Consider the following 20,575-nt stretch of genomic DNA (forward strand, 5'->3'; position numbering starts at 1 on the left):
GACGGTTGCTAGGCAACCGCGGGGATCCTATGGAAATCGTTATCGATCGTCTCATGGCATGTCGTTGCTGTAACGCTTCATATTTGTCGTCTTCTTCTTCTAGCTTGAGGTTTTGAAGAATTTCATGACAGACAAGGGCTCAGTCGGGAACAAACGGCGTTGTGAGAAAACCGTTGCTTAGTTTCAGCAGCAGAAATACAACCCTTTAAATACAAGATGACAGAACAATGACGAAGGGCATGCCGGGAGGAACTCATGCACTATAGAGGAAAGGGGGCGGGCACGTACAGTTCACATTCAAGCCACAAGTACTCTTCTCGGATTTTGCACTAACAAATCCTAACGTCTTGAAAGCATTGCAGCATGTTTGTGTCCCACTTCCCGTGGCTGCGGGACGACTGACACGAACGGACAAACACAATCTGTGGCATTTAGCGTGACATAGTCTTGCAGGCATCGTGCTGTCTCACTGCAATACTATACCGCTGGAGGAAACAGTCCATCTGGTAATCAAATACAGCCTGGACAATAGGCTTGTATAGTGGTGTAAGCAAGATAAGGTTGTGATCTGATCTGCCAAGGGGGGGAAGGGCTGTGGAACTATATGCATCCTTAGCATTGGCATATAATAAGTCCAGTGTTTTGTTTCCCCCATCATTAATCGTTGCGCCTCTGTGAAAGGAAAGCTCTTGGGCAGTCTTTGAAACAGCTCGGATGAAACACTTGATTGCTTCCATGTGCATCTGGAGCCCACTTCTTATTTTCACTTCACGCCGCCCAAAGCATTTCTAAAACAGGAGATTCGCGTTTGGGAATGCGCCCTGCCCTACAAATAAAACAGGTCTACGGGTCTGAAACCTGCTCCACGGAAAACAGTTCTGTTGCGCTTTTGATCAAAGGGAGATTCGCTGTTCTTACTTTTTGATGACATAACACCCAAAGGGGCCTCTTTGGAGCTGGATTCCAACCAGCATCCTAAAGTTTCTTGGCGGTATCCTTTACAGTCCTCTGTTCAGTCGACAAGGGACAGAAGGGGGCAGCTTTCCTCACACATACAGTGCAATGTACTGTAGTGTTCCCCTTCATTGAATTCGCAGTTCTGCATCAGACCTCTAACTCGTTACATTAGCTTGGATTTAAGCTACGAAGCAGGCTTCTACTGTATAAACGTCTAGAGGAATCACAAACTATTTGAGAGGCCATCATCCCAGGGGGAACTGACAAAGTCTATCCCTAAACACCTAGTGCAGTCTCTCGAGAGACTGTCAAAAATCGCTTTCTCCGTTTGTGCTGCAAGTAAGTGAAAACGCAGTCTCAACCCAGAGCCACTTGGCAGCAGCGGAACGTAAATACTGTTACTGCCACTGCTCGATACCGACGTTAGCCTACTATACCATGTTCAGCCACCGCTAGAAAATGTAAGGCTCTAGTACTGGAGCAAAGAACAGGAGGGCCAACACCAAACGGGCACACGTGTCAGACATGGAGAGTGACAAGGATGGGATTCAACCCCATGCCTGCAGAGCACAATGGATTAGCAGTCCATCGCCTTAACCACTCGGCCACCTCGTCAACAAAACTGGGCTGTCCTGACATGGGTTGGCGCACTCCAGTTGATCTTTTTCTTTTTTTGCCCTCATACTCGAGGGTCATTTTCCTGTTCCACATGCGATTTCAACATTTTCCTTGGGAGATGTCAAGCCAGCAAGCCACTGCTGTGGTTCAGTGGCCAGTGTGAAGTTCAGTGGCCCTGTTGTACACAGAAAGCACATTGAGCTCCTTGGACATGAAAAGTTCCAGATAAAAGGCATTTGTCATCCTTTCTCTTGGTGTCGATGTTGCTATTGTATGTAAAGGTGGCAACTTGCTCAGCGAGCAGGCGGAGCACACACCGAATGCAGATGTGTCTGAGTGGTGTGTCCAAGCGGCTGCAAAACGACAGCACTCCCGGGGTGCCGTGACTTAGTTGGTTAAAGCGCCTGTCTAGTAAACAGGCAATCCTGGGTCTGAATCCCAGCGGTGCCTTTTTTTGTTCTGTCTTCTTGAACAGAACTGGTCATTATGGACAACCGCATACGTCTAGACTTAATTAAATGCAAGTATTCATTTCCTGTCTTGAACGACTTGTTTTTCTTAAAATGGATGCAACTTGCAAAACATGAAATACAAACCTCGCTAATCAGCGCTCGCGGCTGGCAAAAAAAAAAAGAAGTCAGCAATGTTTTTTTCTTTAACCTTAAGCCTGCTAATGGAGAAGAACCTAGTCGCCATATCACATAAATCCATTTCAACGATGAGAAAGTAACAACTATCCTCACTCCAGAGTAAATCTCACGTTGAGGGCATATTTTTTTCCACTTTACCATGAGTCGGTCTCAGCTGCACAGAGGCGAGAGCAGAGCAATGAGGTCACGGGGACAGGGGAGTCACACGCTGGCGGTTTGAACACGCGAGAGATCACTGAGGGATCCACAGTATGTGGACCCTCCGTGCGCCATCATTCCACACTCCAGACTCTGAATCCTGCCATCTGAGTTAAGATCTCGGCGGAACCTGAGGCGCAGTTCTTTCTTAAAACGTAATCTGGTGAGCATTTCTAGAATCGTACTTGTATAGATGCAGCCTTTAATGTGTTGCTAGGTTAAAATTGATGACTTCTTGAACTTCAGTAGGCAACTGCCCTCTTGATTTCGGATTTAATTTCTTTATTACAGGGGCGCTTTTATGAAGACAGAGTCATGTTCAGGTACTTTGCTTGATGGAGGAAGCTCATTTCGGACTCTGTGATCTGCTCACCTGGAAAGGTCTGCTGTACTACTACAAGAGAGAAGTAGTGTCTGGAGGAAGGGACAATTTTATGATGCTTTGGAAGGTAATGTTTTTTTTTTCTTTGAAATCGAAATGAATCAGAATATCAGTGCAAAAGACAAACTCTTGGTTTGGTTTAAAGAGATATGGTTTTAAAACAGACAAAATGTAGAAAACAGGTGTTTCTCACTTTTGGAAAAGAATGGACCAGGGGTAATATTTTACTAGTTGCAGTGCTAAGCTCACTGGGTTACAGTCCTGAAGTGTCACACCAGGGCCAGTGGTGCAATGGATAATGTGTCTGACTATGGATTAGGAGTTTGGAGGTTCGACTCCTGCCTGGCGCTGGTTGTTTTTAAACACATCAGCCTACTCCCTAAGTAGTCTGTGCTACTTACTGCATTGTAAGAGCGATTGTGAGCGGTTTTGTTTTCTCTCTTTGACCAGCCCAGCTGCGCCCCACCCGAAGGCAGGGAAGCACAAAAATTGTATGGAACTCATTCATGCTCCTCTCCATGGAAATCTTTAGTAAAAGGCAAAAGATTTGTACGAGATGAAGAGAAACCAGAGTGCGTGGCTGGACAGCTGCAGGAGCCCAGGCCGCCTTCAAGTCCTCTGCCCTGCCAGTCGTGGTTGGCAATGCACCTGGCCTTACAAACGAGCCAGTGGGGCCCGTTCAGCTCCGGGCTCATCGCCTGCGGCTCAGCTTACCTGGCAGGGGAGATACCTTGATCAGCCTGTAGTTGGAGTAGTTGGATTGTTTTCTTGTTTTGTGGAAGCAGTGTTTGTTTTGCAGTTTGAGATGGCAACCTTTGGATCCCGCAAGAATGCTGTAAGTTTTGAGCTTTTGGATGATCTCTTCATGGATCGTATGCAGTTCAGCAGAAAAGTGTTACAGAAGGAACTTGGCTTTGAACTTCGGCACTTGGATTTCATCTTCGCTCTCCCAGGTCAGAAAGCATTTGAGGTTGTTTTTGCTACCTATTCTCTGTTTGAACAATGTGTGGATGTGTTTGAGGCAAAAAGAGGGAAAGTTCCTGCCCTTGAGAAGATCAACTTGCAGCCTCTGACACAGAGAGAGAGGAAAACGGTGCATGTTGTTATGTTCTCGGAAATGGCAAAGACGGAGGACATTCACACCTGGCTTAAGCAGTACTGCACCGTCCACCATGGAACTGAGGTTAGAGATGTTGACGGTATAAAAACAGGAGCAAGGAAATTCGAGGTTCGCTTGCTACCGGACAATGTAAATGGAGGCTTAAGGCACCTGCCCTCTACAATCCGGCTGGGCGCCTGCAATGGCTATGTTTTTTATGTGGGACAACCAAAGGTGTGTCGGCGCTGTGGTGCTGTGGGACACCTGGCATCGTCCTGCACTGTGAAATGCTGCAAGACCTGTGGCAAACAGGGACATTTAGCCTCTGACTGTTCAATGCTGCCAAAGTGCAATTTATGTGGCTCGGAAGGACACGTTTTTAAGAACTGCCCTCACGCCTACGCCAATAAACTCAAAATGAGAAAGGATGAGGCAGTGCTTGTTTCAGCCAAACCGGCCCGAAAAGCCAAAGCAAACAACAAGTCAAACAAAGAACCCTTGTTGGACAAAGAGTCTCAGCCTCCAGCCAGGATCAGTCCTGCTGTGGCTCCAGGGCCGGTGGAAGAGAAATCCACTACGCTCCCACAACCGCAGACTGCACCAGACAAGCACGAGGGTTTGAAAACCCCAGAGAACAGCGAGGACCCCTCCCCCACTCCTGCTCCTCAGAACGAGGGCCAGTGTGGGGCCCCCCGGTGGAGCGGGTCCAGCGACGATACCCAGGATTCAGCGGAGCTGCTTTTCTCAGACTCTGCAAGTGCTACAGATGCCCTCCTCTCCTCCATCCAGTCCAGTGGGAGGAAGGGTGGAGCTACTCAAGGCACTCTCTCCCCTATTGTTATGTAGCACAGACGTGATAGTGGGAGGGGATTTTAATTGTATCTTAGAGCACACAGACAGGCAGTCTAGCTCTCCGATAAAATTGGATTCCAGCTCACTGGCCCTGCAAAACTTAGTTCAAGACTTTAAACTCTCAGACACATATAGATGTATATATCCCACAACAGCAGGATATACATGGTCAGAGAGGAATAGCAGCTCCAGAATTGACTATTGCTTTGTCTCAGAGAGAGTGAAAGTTGTTGGGGTCACTCTTCAGCCTGTCTTCTTCTCAGATCATCAGGCTTTAGGGTGTAGAGAATGAGGGGGTAGTATCCCGCTACAAGGAGAAACTATCACAGTGGTTGTCCTTGCAGTGTCTGTACGGGTCAGTAGGAGAGTGGTGGGAGGAGGTGAAGGTGAGGACAAAGGCCTTTTTCATGGCTGAGGGAAGGAAGGCTGCTGCCAGACGGAGAGGAGTGCTAGCCAGGAAACAGAGGCAGCTGCAGCGTCTCTACACGATGCTGCACAGTGGCTTCGATGTGCTTGAGGATATCACCCTTTTAAAAAAGGACATCCGGAGCATAGCCGAAGAAAGTAGTCGAGGAGTGCTGTTAAGAAGCAGAGTGCAGTTCTTGGAAGAAAATGAGAAGTGTACTCGCCTCTTTTTCAGGAAAGTGGTAGGCTCCAAGTCTGTCATGGAAAGTATAGTTGATGAGGAGGGACGAGAGAGAACAGAGCCGAGTGCTATCCTCTCCTGCACCGAGGCCTTCTACTCAAGACTGTACAGCTCTACAGAGGTAAAGGATGAAGAAATTCATTTTTTTACCTCAAAGCTAGAAAACGTTTTGAGTGAAGAAGATAGGGAAGTACTTGAGAGGGATTTGACAGTAGAAGAGCTGAGACAGGCTATGGAGAGCTTACAGAAGGGGAAAACTCCGGGTGCTGACGGGCTCCCTAAAGAATTTTATTGCACCTTTTGGGATCTGCTTCAGGATCCGCTAATGCTCCTATTCGAGGAAAGCTATAAGACAGAATTGCTGCCTGACTCCTTAAGAGAAGGCACTATCTCTCTCTTGTTTAAGAAAGGAGCAAAGAATGACATAAAGAACTGGAGACCCCTCAGCCTGTTAGGCGTGGACACTAAGATCCTGTCCAAAGCCCTTTTCCTGCGCCTACAAAATGTAGTGGCCTCACTGGTAGGGAAAGAACAGACTTGTGGGATAGCAGGACGCCTGATGAGCGACAACCTGGCCTTGTTGAGGGATGTCTGTCTGTACTCAGAGGATCGCTCCCTCCCTCTGTGCATTTTAAGTGTAGACCTAGAAAAGGCCTTTGACCGCCTAAACCGGCAGTACTTAACATCGGTACTTGAGCACATGAAGTTTGGCCCCATCATGAGAAAGTGGATTAACCTGCTGTACACAGGTAGCAACAGCAGAGTAATGGTTAATGGCAATAGATCACGCCCCTTTGAAGTCTGTTCAGGGGTGAGGCAGGGCTGCCCATTATCCCCCTTGTTATTCGTTTTGGCTATGGAGCCCTTAGCCTGTGCCTTGCGCCAGGATCAGGCCATTAATGGGATACCAGTGCCTGGAAGTGGGGGAGGAGAGGTAAAGACATCTCTATACATGGATGACGTCACCTTGCTCCTCTCTGACAATGCCTCAATTAGCAGATCTCTGCAGTGCTGTGATCGTTTCTCCTTGGCTTCCTCTGCAAAAATTAACAAATCTAAGAGTGAGATTTTTTATCAGAACTGGAGGGAGCCAAAAGAAGGACATGATCTCAGGCTGCAAGAGAAGAGAATTAAGGTCCTGGGGGTGTATTTTGGAGAAGAGATGGGAACAGTAAATTGGCAGAACAAATTGCCAATCTTAAACAAAAAACTGATGCAATGGAAGGACCGAGACCTCACCATGACAGGGAAGGTGCTGGTCATCAAAGCCGAGCTCTTGCCTGTCTTGATTTTTCTGGCTTCTACCTTCCCAATCCCACACCGTGTTGCGGCGGTGCTGAGGAGATTGATGTTTCAATTTCTATGGGGTGGGAAGCAGGAAAGACTCAGAAGGGAAATAATGTACAGGCCGCTACCCTCAGGGGGGAAGTCTGTCCCAGATATTGCTACGAAGCTGCTGTGCATTTTCCTGGCCTCTGTGCTGAGAGGCTTTGCAACAGCACCTGCAGCGCGTACCTGGACTTATTTTTCCAGGCTCTGGGTAGGTAGGGAGGTGTTCAGAGTGTGGGGTGTCAGACCCAAGCTGGATGTCCCACTCTCTGACACATGCCCTGCAATTTATGGGACAGTTAAAAGTTTTCTAAGATCTCACCCAATTGGCCATATTCCCCTCCGAGATGTCAGCGTCCAAAAACTGGAAGATTTCGTTGCACCCCAGAATAATAGGCAGACCCCTGTGGGCATTTTAACATCAGCCCAAACAAGGAAGGTGTGGAAACACACATCCTCTAAGTTTCTGTGCAACATTCACAGAGATTTAGCCTGGAGTGTCGTCCACCAGTGCTTACCGGTACGAACTTTCTTGTACCGTAGGGGCCTCACCCCCAGCCCTCGCTGCGTTAGGGTGGGCTGCGGCGAGGAGGAGACTGTGACCCATCTCCTGTGGTCCTGATTTTTTGCTAAGGCCTTCTGGGCACAGTTTGAAGATTGGTTGCAGGCTCTCTCGCCCCAATTTACCCTGACCGCTGCTTTCGTGATATACGGCATCTCTCCTGTCAAACTTCCTCCTGACGTGTTTGACAGGATCTGGGCCGTGGTGAACAGTGGGAAAGACGCCCTGTGGAGAGTGAGGAACATGGGGCTGTTCAAAGGCATCGAGGTCCCAGTCAAGGCAGCAGGTAGCCTGGCTCTGTTCATCACCCGAGAGAACTATTACCTCAGAGATCTGTGGAGAGAAGGGAGGGAGGAAGCAGAAAATCTGTGGGAAATAGAGAGCATAGGTCAATATCTCAAGAGACTGTGAAAAACATTATCATGTTTAAGTAAAGAATGTGATTTGCACCAGAAAAAAAGAAATTGTTACTATGTAACTGTTACCGTGTCAAAATGTAATGAGATGTGATCATATATACTGTTTTAAGTATGTATATTAATGTAAAGCTTTCTGATTTGTGATGTCCTGTATTTTATTGTGAAAAGAAAATAAAGTTCTTAAAAATCGAAAAATCGAAATCGGTTCACCCAGGGCGAGGCTCGGCCATTGCACTCCGGCTGTGCTGACCCCTGCGAATTCCCCAAATGAGGGAATCTCGACTGCATAATTTCTGGTAGTGGGGGACTGCGTTCGCGCTCTCCCCTGATGTGCTTGGTCCAAAATCAGATACGGGAGGGTTAGGACACCACGAGCTGCGTGGCTGCGGAAAGATCCCGGTTCGACAGGAGTGGACGCCGCTGCTGGTTCTCGCTGGCTTTTAGTTAGGGGTCCGGAGAAGCATCTCAAGCTAGTTCCACTACTCCTTCCGGACGTTCATTCCCTTTTCAAAGTCAGTCGTTTTGCTGTAGTCTGCGTTCTTTAGGCTGATTATCGAGGTTAGCCTTTATTTGGTCATGGGGGGCCTCGGTACTGTATGCTGAGTCTAAAGACAGTTTCACCCGTTTTCTGATTGCTCGGTTCTGTACCAGTGCAGACATGTCAAACAGTGAATGGCTGTACCTCTATTGTATCCGTGCTCAATGAATGAAATCCGTAACAAATGAATATATGTCTAGTTATACGAAAAACGAGTGGTTTATCGACTCATCTTCATTTGCAGATTTAGAGGCAGCTTCGATATTCGTTTTACAGACGGGTTTTTTTTCTTTGAATATGGGTCACACACATGCCACAGCAACAAAACATCTTTAGAGATGAGGCTATAGATCACCTTTCCATCCTGCAGGTTTTCCTCCCAAAGCCTACGGCACCAACGGCGACCCCTGCTGGCCGGGAGAGCAAAGGCTTACAGCACCTGGTATTCCCAGGCAGTCTCCCATCCAAGTACTAACCAGGCCCAACCCTGCTTAGCTTCCGAGATCAGACGAGATCGGGCGTGTTCAGGGTGGTGTGGCCGTAAGCGAAAGCCCTGGCGCCTGACTCGCTACTTGAAGCTGTGTGTGGCGGGGGCTCCGTGCCCCCCGAGCGGGACTGAAGGATCGTTCGTGTGCAACTCTTTGGAAAGGAGCTGCTTTCCAAATCGCATTGCGTGCCTGGATGTTGGCGAATGCGCTCCCTTGTGTTGGCTCGTCCCGCACTGGAGGAGGACAAACAATCTGCACGGAGGAGCTCCAGGCAAGTCTTCACCAGACAAAAACCTCCAGTGCACAGCACTCTGGAAACATTTCGGGGCTGTCACGTGTTTATTTCAGCACGTAAAGCGCACCGGTCCAACACGTCGGCCGGGCGCGCGGCGCCTCCGCCCTCTTGTGGCCTTGCGGCGTCAGAGCAAGAGGCTCCTTCTCGCTGCCCTTCCGCTGTGTTGCAGGGCCCCGAGAGGGAACCCGGAGCGCGCAATTTGTGGGGGGCGGGGGACCGCGTTTGCGCTCTGCCCCCGGTCTCTTGCGCGAGTACTAAATCTCACGGACAGGGGGGCCTCGTCATTGATTGTTACAGGTGAGACGGGGATTAGGAGGAGACCCCGACTGATGGGTAAAGGAGAGCACTAACACCAGAGGGACACCCCCGGCGTCTCTTTTTGAGAGACGCCCTGGGGTTTCCTAATGGCCAAGGAGGGTCGGGACCTCGGTTTGACGCCTCCCCCGAAGGACGGCGCCTGTTTGTGCAGCAGAGTGTCGCCATCAGGAGGCTGGGGCGTAAGAGAGCCACACAGCTCGCAGGGTGAGCGCTCCCTGCTGGTCCCAGTCACATCTCTTGCAGGAGCAGCAGCAACCGGAGCTTTTCTGGGGGGGAATCTCCCATCCGGGTGCCGGCCAGGCTCACACCTGCTGGGCTGCCCCGGGTTGAGCCAAGTCGAGAGTCGCAGGGCCAGATCTAGTCACCGGGGAGAAACGATACAAGTGAAGGATTGCTCGGCTCTCGGCACTTGAAAAGACCGACAAATGTCTCGTTCCCGCCGGAGCTGAATGTACCCGCATGTGTGGTGTCGTCTTCTTCCCGCGCCCCACTGTGTTTGCTGTATTGTCTCTGAAGCCGGCCCCCCCGAGACGAGACGGGCTGTTCCTGTGCCCCAATTAACACTTTAGAGGTGCCATTCCCCGGCATTGTGGCCATTGTCGGTGCTCACACGCATTAAGATAAGGCGGAGGAGAGCGGGGCATGCCCAGCGGCAGACATTCAAGGAGGGGGCAGTGCGAGGTGAGGTGAGGTGAGGTGCGACACGCCGGAGCCCCGACGCAGCTAATGTGGAGCACTTGTTGGACTGGCATCGAAAGGACGTGTGCGCACAGAGCGAGCCTTCCCTGCGGCGGAGCGCAGGAACTTTCTCCCCCCCTCCCGCTGCAGGAGTTGTGTGCGCTGCAGCGGTGCCGAGAGAAAAGCACAGAAGGCAGCAGGCTCTGGAGAGCAGGTAAGAGACGGAGCCTTGTGGGCAGGCGAGCAGGCCCGTTTTTTGGAAATTGCTGAAAAGGTTTGTTCGGTGTGTGGCAGGCGCACGTCGCGAGCTTGCGTGGCGATCTGCCGGTCTGGAGTTATGCAAATGAGGCCGAATTGCATCCCGGGACATGCTGCGAATGCGCAACGGCGACTGCAGATGTGTAGCAAATGGCGCGCTAGTTTTCTCGTTTTGCCCACACTTTTGAGTGTTAGTGTGGCGTGTGAGTGTGCGAAAGAGTGGGCCCAGCAGGAGGCGGTGGCGTGCGGGGCGAGGAGGTGGCCTAGGCTGCGCGATTTGTGCTGTGGGTGCAGGCCGCTTGCAGGGGCCTGTACAACTCATACTTACCTGGCAGGGGAGATACCTTGATCAAGAAGGAGGTTCACCCAGGGCGAGGCCCGGCCATTGCACTCCGGCTGTGCTGACCCCTGCGAATTCCCCAAATGTGGGAATCTCGACTGCATACTTTCTGGTAGTGGGGGACTGCGTTTGCGCTCTCCCCTGATGTGCTTGGTCCAAAATCAGATATGGGAGGGTTAGGACACCACGAGCTGCGTGGCTGCGGAAGGATCCCGGTTCGACAGGAGTGGACGCCGCTGCTGGTTCTCGCTGGCTTTTAGTTAGGGGTCCGGAGAAGCATCTCAAGCTAGTTCCACTACTCCTTCCGGACGTTCATTCCCTTTTCAAAGTCAGTCGTTTTGCTGTAGTCTGCGTTCTTTAGGCTGATTATCGAGGTTAGCCTTTATTTGGTCATGGGGGGCCTCGGTACTATATGCTGAGTCTAAAGACAGTTTCACACGTTTTCTGATTGCTCGGTTCTGTACCAGTGCAGACATGTCAAAACAGTGAAAAACTTTTAGATATCCAGATATTTTTCTTTACTTGCTGCTGAAATTGCACATAAAACCAAACTGTTTCCTAAGTTTAAAAGGTAAGGATTGCAATTACCACCAATGTCTGGCTAAAACTATCCTTTTAATTTGCTTTTGACATGCAATAATTAAGAGAGTTTAGCATTTAGAAAGTGTATTATCACAATCTCCAAACTTGACCATCAATTTGATATGTACTGTATATGGAATAGAAAAAACTGCAAAATTGGTAAAAATTCGTAATCGAGGAAACAACAAACCAACACATTTCCTACATTTCAAATGCATCCTAGAGCACAGTAAAGGCATTAGAAAAAATCCAGGTGTTGTCCAACACTAACCCTAACCCTAGTTCGGGCCCTTACGAACCACACCTCCACAACCTTGCCTACAAATACAGTGCCCAAAATGTAACCCAGATGACTCCAAATCAGCCAGAAACATTCAAAGTTGCACATTTAAAGTATTTTAATGTGTCACCTGTGAAAAACTTTCAGATATCCAGATCTTTTTCTTTACTTGATGCTGAAATTGCAAATAAAACCAAACTGTTTCCTAGGTTTAAAAGGTAAGGATTGCAATTACCACCAATGTCTGGCTAAAACTATCCTTTTAATTTGCTTTTGACATGCAATAATTAAGAGAGTTTAGCATTTAGAAAGTGTATTATCACAATCTCCAAACTTGACCATCATTTTGATATTTACAGTATATGGAATAGAAAAAACTGCAAAATTGGTAAAAATTCGTAATCGAGGAAACAACAAACCAACACTTTTCCTACATTTCAAATGCATCCTAGAGCACAGTAAAGGCATTTAAAAAAATCCAGGTGTTGTCCAACACTAACCCTAACCCTAGTTCGGGCCCTTACGAACCACACCTCCACAACCTTGCCTACAAATACAGTGCCCAAAATGTAACCCAGATGACTCCAAATCAGCCAGAAACATTCAAAGTTGCACATTTAAAGTATTTTAATGTGTCACCTGTGAAAAACTTTCAGATATCCAGATCTTTTTCTTTACTTGATGCTGAAATTGCAAATAAAACCAAACTGTTTCCTAGGTTTAAAAGGTAAGGATTGCAATTACCACCAATGTCTGGCTAAAACTATCCTTTTAATTTGCTTTTGACATGCAATAATTAAGAGAGTTTAGCATTTAGAAAGTGTATTATCACAATCTCCAATCTTGACCATCATTTTGATATGTACAGTATATGGAGTAGAAAAAACTGCAAAATTGGTAAAAATTCGTAATCAAGGAAACAACAAACCAACACTTTTCCTGCATTTCAAATGCATCTTAGAGCACAGTAAAGGCATTTAAAAAAATCCAGGTTGTTTTCCAACCCTAACCCTAACCCTAGTTTGGGCCCTTACAAACCACACCTCCACAACCTTGCCTACAAATACAGTGCCCAAAATGTAACCCAGTTGACTCCAAATCAGCCAGAAACATTCAAAGTTGCACATTTAAAGTATTTTAATGTGTCACCTTTGAAAAACTTTCAGATATCCAGATCTTTTTCTTTACTTGCTGCTGAAATTGGAAATAAAACCAAACTGTTTCCTAGGTTTAAAAGGTAAGGATTGCAATTACCACCACCGTCTGGCTAAAACTATCCTTTTAATTTGCTTTTGACATGCAATTATTAAGAGAGTTTAGCATTTAGAAAGTGTATTATCACAATCTCCAATCTTGACCATCATTTTGATATGTACAGTATATGGAGTAGAAAAAACTGCAAAATTGGTAAAAATTCGTAATCAAGGAAACAACAAACCAACACTTTTCCTGCATTTCAAATGCATCCTAGAGCACAGTAAAGGCATTTAAAAAAATCCAGGTGTTGTCCAACACTAACCCTAACCCTAGTTCGGGCCCTTACGAACCACACCTCCACAACCTTGCCTACAAATACAGTGCCCAAAATGTAACCCAGATGACTCCAAATCAACCAGAAACATTCAAAGTTGCACATTTAAAGTATTTTAATGTGTCACCTGTGAAAAACTTTCAGATATCCAGATCTTTTTCTTTACTTGCTGCTGAAATTGCAAATAAAACCAAACTGTTTCCTAGGTTAAAAAGGTAAGGATTGCAATTACCACCAATGTCTGGCTAAAACTATCCTTTTAATTTGCTTTTGACATGCAATAATTAAGAGAGTTTAGCATTTAGAAAGTGTATTATCACAATCTCCAATCTTGACCATCATTTTGATATGTACAGTATATGGAGTAGAAAAAACTGCAATATTGGTAAAAATTCGTAATCAAGGAAACAACAAACCAACACTTTTCCTGCATTTCAAATGCATCCTAGAGCACAGTAAAGGCATTTAAAAAAATCCAGGTTGTTTTCCAACCCTAACTCTAACCCTAGTTTGGGCCCTTACAAACCACACCTCCACAGCCACAGTGAAGGTGTGAGCCTGGCCGGCACCCGGATGGGAGATTCCCCCCCGGAAAAGCTCCGGTTGCTGCTGCTCCTGCAAGAGATATGACTGGGACCAGCAGGGAGCGCTCACCCTGCGGGCTGTGTGGCTCTCTTACGCCCCAGCCTCCTGATGGCGACACTCTGCTGCACAAACAGGCGCCGTCCTTCGGGGGAGGCGTCAAACCGAGGTCCCGACCCTCCTTGGCCATTAGGAAACCCCAGGGCGTCTCTCAAAAAGAGACGCCGGGGGTGTCCCTCTGGTGTTAGTGCTCCCCTTTACCCATCAGTCGGGGTCTCCTCCTAATCCCCGTCTCACCTGTAACAATCAATGACGAGGCCCCCCTGTCCGTGAGATTTAGTACTCGCGCAAGAGACCGGGGGCAGAGCGCAAACGCGGTCCCCCGCCCCCCACAAATTGTGCGCTCCAGGTTCCCTCTCGGGGCCCTGCAACACAGCAGAAGGGCAGCGAGAAGGAGCCTCTTGCTCTGACGCCGCAAGGCCACAAGAGGGCGGCGTGTTGGACCGGTGCGCTTTACGTGCTGAAATAAACACGCGACAGCCCCGAAATGTTTCCAGAGTGCTGTGCACTGGAGGTTTTTGTCTGGTGAAGACTTGCCTGGTGCTCCTCCGTGCAGATTGTTTGTCCTCCTCCAGTGCGGGACGAGCCAACACAAGGGAGCGCATTCGCCAACATCCAGGCACGCAATGCGATTTGGAAAGCAGCTCCTTTCCAAAGAGTTGCACACGAACGATCCTTCAGTCCCGCTCAGGGGCACGGAGCCCCCGCCACACACAGCTTCAAGTAGCGAGTCAGGCGCCGGGGCTTTCGCTTACGGCCACACCACCCTGAACATGCCTGATCTCGTCTGATCTTGGAAGCTAAGCAGGGTTGGGCCTGGTTAGTACTTGGATGGGAGACCGCCTGGGAATACCAGGTGCTGTAAGCCTTTGCTCTCCTGACCAGCAGGGGTCGCTGTTGGTGCCATAGGCTTTGGGAGGAAAACCTGCAGGATGGAAAGGTGATCTATAGCCTCATCTCTAAAGATGTTTTGTTGCTGTGGCATGTGTGTGACCCATATTCAAAGAAAAAAAACCCGTCTGTAAAACGAATATCGAAGCTGCCTCTAAATCTGCAAATGAAGATGAGTCGATAAACCACTCGTTTTTCGTATAACTAGACATATATTCATTTGTTACCGATTTCATTCATTGAGCACGGATACAATAGAGGTACAGCCATTCACTGTTTGACATGTCTGCACTGGTACAGAACCGAGCAATCAGAAAACGGGTGAAACTGTCTTTAGTCTCAGCATACAGTACCGAGGCCCCCCATGACCAAATAAAGGCTAACCTCGATAATCAGCCTAAAGAACGCAGACTACAGCAAAACGACTGACTTTGAAAAGGGAATGAACGTCCGGAAGGAGTAGTGGAACTAGCTTGAGATGCTTCTCCGGACCCCTAACTAAAAGCCAGCGAGAACCAGCAGCGGCGTCCACTCCTGTCGAACCGGGATCCTTCCGCAGCCACGCAGCTCGTGGTGTCCTAACCCTCCCGTATCTGATTTTGGACCAAGCACATCAGGGGAGAGCGCGAACGCAGTCCCCCACTACCAGAAATTATGCAGTCGAGATTCCCTCATTTGGGGAATTCGCAGGGGTCAGCACAGCCGGAGTGCAATGGCCGAGCCTCGCCCTGGGTGAACCGATTTCGATTTTTCGATTTTTAAGAACTTTATTTTCTTTTCACAATAAAATACAGGACATCACAAATCAGAAAGCTTTACATTAATATACATACTTAAAACAGTATATATGATCACATCTCATTACATTTTGACACGGTAACAGTTACATAGTAACAATTTATTTTTTTCTGGTGCAAATCACATTCTTTACTTAAACATGATAATGTTTTTCACAGTCTCTTGAGATATTGACCTATGCTCTCTATTTCCCACAGATTTTCTGCTTCCTCCCTCCCTTCTCTCCACAGATCTCTGAGGTAATAGTTCTCTCGGGTGATGAACAGGGCCAGGCTACCTGCTGCCTTGACTGGGACCTCGATGCCTTTGAACAGCCCCATGTTCCTCACTCTCCACAGGGCGTCTTTCCCACTGTTCACCACGGCCCAGATCCTGTCAAACACGTCAGGAGGAAGTTTGACAGGAGAGATGCCGTATATGACGAAAGCAGCGGTCAGGGTAAATTGGGGCGAGAGAGCCTGCAACCAATCTTCAAACTGTGCCCAGAAGGCCTTAGCAAAAAAACAGGACCACAGGAGATGGGTCACAGTCTCCTCCTCGCCGCAGCCCACCCTAACGCAACGAGGGCTGGGGGTGAGGCCCCTACGGTACAAGAAAGTTCGTACCGGTAAGCACTGGTGGACGAGACTCCAGGCTAAATCTCTGTGAATGTTGCACAGAAACTTAGAGGATGTGTGTTTCCACACCTTCCTTGTTTGGGCTGATGTTAAAATGCCCACAGGGGTCTGCCTATTATTCTGGGGTGCAACGAAATCTTCCAGTTTTTGGACGCTGACATCTCGGAGGGGAATATGGCCAATTGGGTGAGATCTTAGAAAACTTTTAACTGTCCCATAAATTGCAGGGCATGTGTCAGAGAGTGGGACGTCCAGCTTGGGTCTGACACCCCACACTCTGAACACCTCCCTACCTACCCAGAGCCTGGAAAAATAAGTCCAGGTACGCGCTGCAGGTGCTGTTGCAAAGCCTCTCAGCACAGAGGCCAGGAAAATGCACAGCAGCTTCGTAGCAATATCTGGGACAGACTTCCCCCCTGAGGGTAGCGGCCTGTACATTATTTCCCTTCTGAGTCTTTCCTGCTTCCCACCCCATAGAAATTGAAACATCAATCTCCTCAGCACCGCCGCAACACGGTGTGGGATTGGGAAGGTAGAAGCCAGAAAATTCAAGACAGGCAAGAGCTCGGCTTTGATGACCAGCACCTTCCCTGTCATGGTGAGGTCTCGGTCCTTCCATTGCATCAGTTTTTTGTTTAAGATTGGCAATTTGTTCTGCCAATTTACTGTTCCCATCTCTTCTCCAAAATACACCCCCAGGACCTTAATTCTCTTCTCTTGCAGCCTGAGATCATGTCCTTCTATTGGCTCCCTCCAGTTCTGATAAAAAATCTCACTCTTAGATTTGTTAATTTTTGCGGAGGAAGCCAAAGAGAAACGATCACAGCACTGCAGAGCTCTGCTAATTGAGGCATTGTCAGAGAGGAGCAGGGTGACGTCATCCATGTATAGAGATGTCTTTACCTCTCCTCCCCCACTTCCAGGCACTGGTATCCCATTAATGGCCTGATCCTGGCGCAAGGCACAGGCTTAAGGGCTCCATAGCCAAAACGAATAACAAGGGGGATAATGGGCAGCCCTGCCTCACCCCTGAACAGACTTCAAAGGGGCGTGATCTATTGCCATTAACCATTACTCTGCTGTTGCTACCTGTGTACAGCAGGTTAATCCACTTTCTCATGATGGGGCCAAACTTCATGTGCTCAAGTACCGATGTTAAGTACTGCCGGTTTAGGCGGTCAAAGGCCTTTTCTAGGTCTACGCCTAAAATGCACAGAGGGAGGGAGCGATCCTCTGAGTACAGACAGACATCCCTCAACAAGGCCAGGTTGTCGCTCATCAGGCGTCCTGCTATCCCACAAGTCTGTTCTTTCCCTACCAGTGAGGCCACTACATTTTGTAGGCGCAGGATCTTAGTGTCCACGCCTAAGAGGCTGAGGGGTCTCCAGTTCTTTATGTCATTCTTTGCTCCTTTCTTAAACAAGAGAGAGATAGTGCCTTCTCTTAAGGAGTCAGGCAGCAATTCTGTCTTATAGCTTTCCTCGAATAGGAGCAGTAGCGGATCCTGAAGCAGATCCCAAAAGGTGCAATAAAATTCTTTAGGGAGCCCGTCAGCACCCGGAGTTTTCCCCTTCTGTAAGCTCTCCATAGCCTGTCTCAGCTCTTCTACTGTCAAATCCCTCTCAAGTACTTCCCTATCTTCTTCACTCAAAACGTTTTCTAGCTTTGAGGTAAAAAAATGAATTTCTTCATCCTTTAACTCTGTAGAGCTGTACAGTCTTGAGTAGAAGGCCTCGGTGCAGGAGAGGATAGCACTCGGCTCTGTTCTCTCTCGTCCCTCCTCATCAACTACACTTTCCATGACAGACTTGGAGCCTACCACTTTCCTGAAAAAGAAGCGAGTACACTTCTTATTTTCTTCCAAGAACTGCACTCTGCTTCTTAACAGCACTCCTCGACTACTTTCTTCGGCTATGCTCCGGATGTCCTTTTTTAAAAGGGTGATATCCTCGAGCACATCGAAGCCACTGTGCAGCATTGTGTAGAGACGCTGCAGCTGCCTCTGTTTCCTGGCTAGCACTCCTCTCCGTCTGGCAGCAGCCTTCCTTCTCTCAGCCATGAAAAAGGCCTTTGTCCTCATCTTCACCTCCTCCCACCACTCTCCTACTGACCCGTACAGACACTGCAAGGACAGCCACTGTGATAGTTTCTCCTTGTAGCGGGATACTACCCCCTCGTTCTCTAGCAGCTTTGTGTTGAGTTTCCAGAGGCCTGGGCCAAAGACAGTCCCGCCCTGGAGTTCCACTCTACACCCTAAAGCCTGATGATCTGAGAAGAAGACAGGCTGAAGAGTGACCCCAACAACTTTCACTCTCTCTGAGACAAAGCAATAGTCAATTCTGGAGCTGCTATTCCTCCCTGACCATGTATATCCTGCTGTTGCGGGATATATACATCTATATGTGTCTGAGAGTTTGAACTAAGTTTTGCAGGGCCAGTGAGCTGGAATCCAATTTTATCGGAGAGCTAGACTGCCTGTCTGTGTGCTCTAAGATACAATTAAAATCCCCTCCCACTATCACGTCAGTGCTACTTAACAATAGGGGAGAGAGTGCCTTGAGTAGCTCCACCCTTCCTCCCACGTCAGTAGGACAATACACATTGATTAGCCGCAGGTTAACGGTCCCCCATTCCACAGCAACCTGCCATCTATGACCCTCTGAATACTTTTCAATTTGAAAGCCCATCCTTTGAAAAGAATGGCCACGCCAGAGGCTCTGTTGTTATTGTCCCCTGACCAAACAGAAGGCCCTTTATCCCACCTATCTTCAAAGCTTTTATACCTCTCTTGATAGGCTAAAGCACACTCCTGCAACATCAACACATCTCCCTCTCTCTGCTGGAGGTAATCAAAGACACACTGGCATTTAACTCTGTCATTGATACCTCTGGTGTTAAGAGAAATTATGTTTAGAGCCATATTACATAAGAAAGTGGAACCAGTCTTTACAAAACACATTTCTCTTCGGTCTCACCTGTTACCTTCTTCTTTTTCTTTTTCTTCTTACCAATTTCCTGCCAGCCATCCTCTGAATGAGCCTTCATCAGGGTGGCAGCAGTAAAAGCGTTCACGGAGTCCATTTCAAGGAAGGGGGTAGAAGGAGGGGTGGAGGGGTTCCAGCTGTCCCCATCACCATGCTCTCCTTCCTCCTCGCTCGGGGAGAAAACAGAGTCATTTTTCCTTTTCCTCAAGTCCAGCTCTTGGGAGCACTGAGGGGAAAGGGGTGCAGCCGATGCACCAGTCTCCTCTTCCCCCTCACCCACCAGCTGTTGCAGATCCTCCGTGACGGACTGGATGGAGGAGAGAAGGGCATCTGTAGCACTTGCAGAGTCTGAGAAAAGCAGCTCCGCTGAATCCTGGGTATCGTCGCTGGACCCGCTCCACCGGTGGGGGCCCCACACTGGCCCTCGTTCTGAGGAGCAGGAGTGGGGGAGGGGTCCTCGCTGTTCTCGGGGGTTTTCAAACCCTCGTGCTTGTCTGGTGCAGTCTGCGGTTGTGGGAGCGTAGTGGATTTCTCTTCCACCGACCCCGGAGCCACAGCAGGACTGATCCTGGCTGGAGGCTGAGACTCTTTGTCCAACAAGGGTTCTTTGTTTGACTTGTTGTTTGCTTTGGCTTTTCGGGCCGGTTTGGCTGAAACAAGCACTGCCTCATCCTTTCTCATTTTGAGTTTATTGGCGTAGGCGTGAGGGCAGTTCTTAAAAACGTGTCCTTCCGAGCCACATAAATTGCACTTTGGCAGCATTGAACAGTCAGAGGCTAAATGTCCCTGTTTGCCACAGGTCTTGCAGCATTTCACAGTGCAGGACGATGCCAGGTGTCCCACAGCACCACAGCGCCGACGCACCTTTGGTTGTCCCACATAAAAAACATAGCCATTGCAGGCGCCAAGCCGGATTGTAGAGGGCAGGTGCCTTAAGCCTCCATTTACATTGTCCGGTAGCAAGCGAACCTCAAATTTTCTTGCTCCTGTTTTTATACCGTCAACATCTCTAACCTCAGTTCCATGGTGGACGGTGCAGTACTGCTTAAGCCAGGTGTGAATGTCCTCCGTCTTTGCCATTTCCGAGAACATAACAACATGCACCGTTTTCCTCTCTCTCTGTGTCAGAGGCTGCAAGTTGATCTTCTCAAGGGCAGGAACTTTCCCTCTTTTTGCCTCAAACACATCCACACATTGTTCAAACAGAGAATAGGTAGCAAAAACAACCTCAAATGCTTTCTGACCTGGGAGAGCGAAGATGAAATCCAAGTGCCGAGGTTCAAAGCCACGTTCCTTCTGTAACACTTTTCTGCTGAACTGCATACGATCCATGAAGAGGTCATCCAAAAGCTCAAAACGTACAGCATTCTTGCGGGATCCAAAGGTTGCCATCTCAAACTGCAAAACAAACACTGCTTCCAGAAAACAAGAAAACAATCCAACTACTCCAACTACAGGCTGATCAAGGTATCTCCCCTGCCAGGTAAGCCGAGAGCTGCAGGCGATGAGCCCGGAGCTGAACGGGCCGCACTGGCTCGTTTGTAAGGCCAGGTGCATTGCCAACCACGACCGGCAGGGCAGAGGACTTGAAGGCGGCCTGGGCTCCTGCAGCTGTCCAGCCAC

At 48.5% G+C, this 20,575-nt stretch overlaps 6 non-coding genes across 6 annotated transcripts; 3 read left to right on the forward strand and 3 right to left on the reverse strand.

Moving 5' to 3' along the window:
- Positions 1-3,264: 3,264 nt before the first annotated feature.
- Positions 3,265-3,381, reverse strand: LOC138229238 (U5 spliceosomal RNA). The gene has a single exon (XR_011185705.1). It is a non-coding gene; the product is annotated as a U5 spliceosomal RNA (small nuclear RNA).
- A 4,499-nt stretch (positions 3,382-7,880) lies between these two features.
- On the forward strand, positions 7,881-8,040 carry LOC138229244 (U1 spliceosomal RNA). The gene has a single exon (XR_011185711.1). It is a non-coding gene; the product is annotated as a U1 spliceosomal RNA (small nuclear RNA).
- Positions 8,041-8,677: 637 nt separating this feature from the next.
- LOC138229234 (5S ribosomal RNA) lies at positions 8,678-8,796 on the reverse strand. Its single transcript, XR_011185701.1, has one exon. It is a non-coding gene; the product is annotated as a 5S ribosomal RNA (ribosomal RNA).
- A 1,811-nt stretch (positions 8,797-10,607) lies between these two features.
- On the forward strand, positions 10,608-10,771 carry LOC138229243 (U1 spliceosomal RNA). The gene has a single exon (XR_011185710.1). It is a non-coding gene; the product is annotated as a U1 spliceosomal RNA (small nuclear RNA).
- A 3,640-nt stretch (positions 10,772-14,411) lies between these two features.
- Positions 14,412-14,530, forward strand: LOC138229242 (5S ribosomal RNA). Its single transcript, XR_011185709.1, has one exon. It is a non-coding gene; the product is annotated as a 5S ribosomal RNA (ribosomal RNA).
- A 637-nt stretch (positions 14,531-15,167) lies between these two features.
- Positions 15,168-15,327, reverse strand: LOC138229245 (U1 spliceosomal RNA). Its single transcript, XR_011185712.1, has one exon. It is a non-coding gene; the product is annotated as a U1 spliceosomal RNA (small nuclear RNA).
- Between the last annotated feature and the right edge of the window lie 5,248 nt (positions 15,328-20,575).

The sequence above is a fragment of the Lepisosteus oculatus genome, unplaced genomic scaffold (genome assembly GCF_040954835.1).
Source record: "Lepisosteus oculatus isolate fLepOcu1 unplaced genomic scaffold, fLepOcu1.hap2 HAP2_SCAFFOLD_416, whole genome shotgun sequence".
NCBI lineage: Eukaryota > Metazoa > Chordata > Actinopteri > Semionotiformes > Lepisosteidae > Lepisosteus > Lepisosteus oculatus.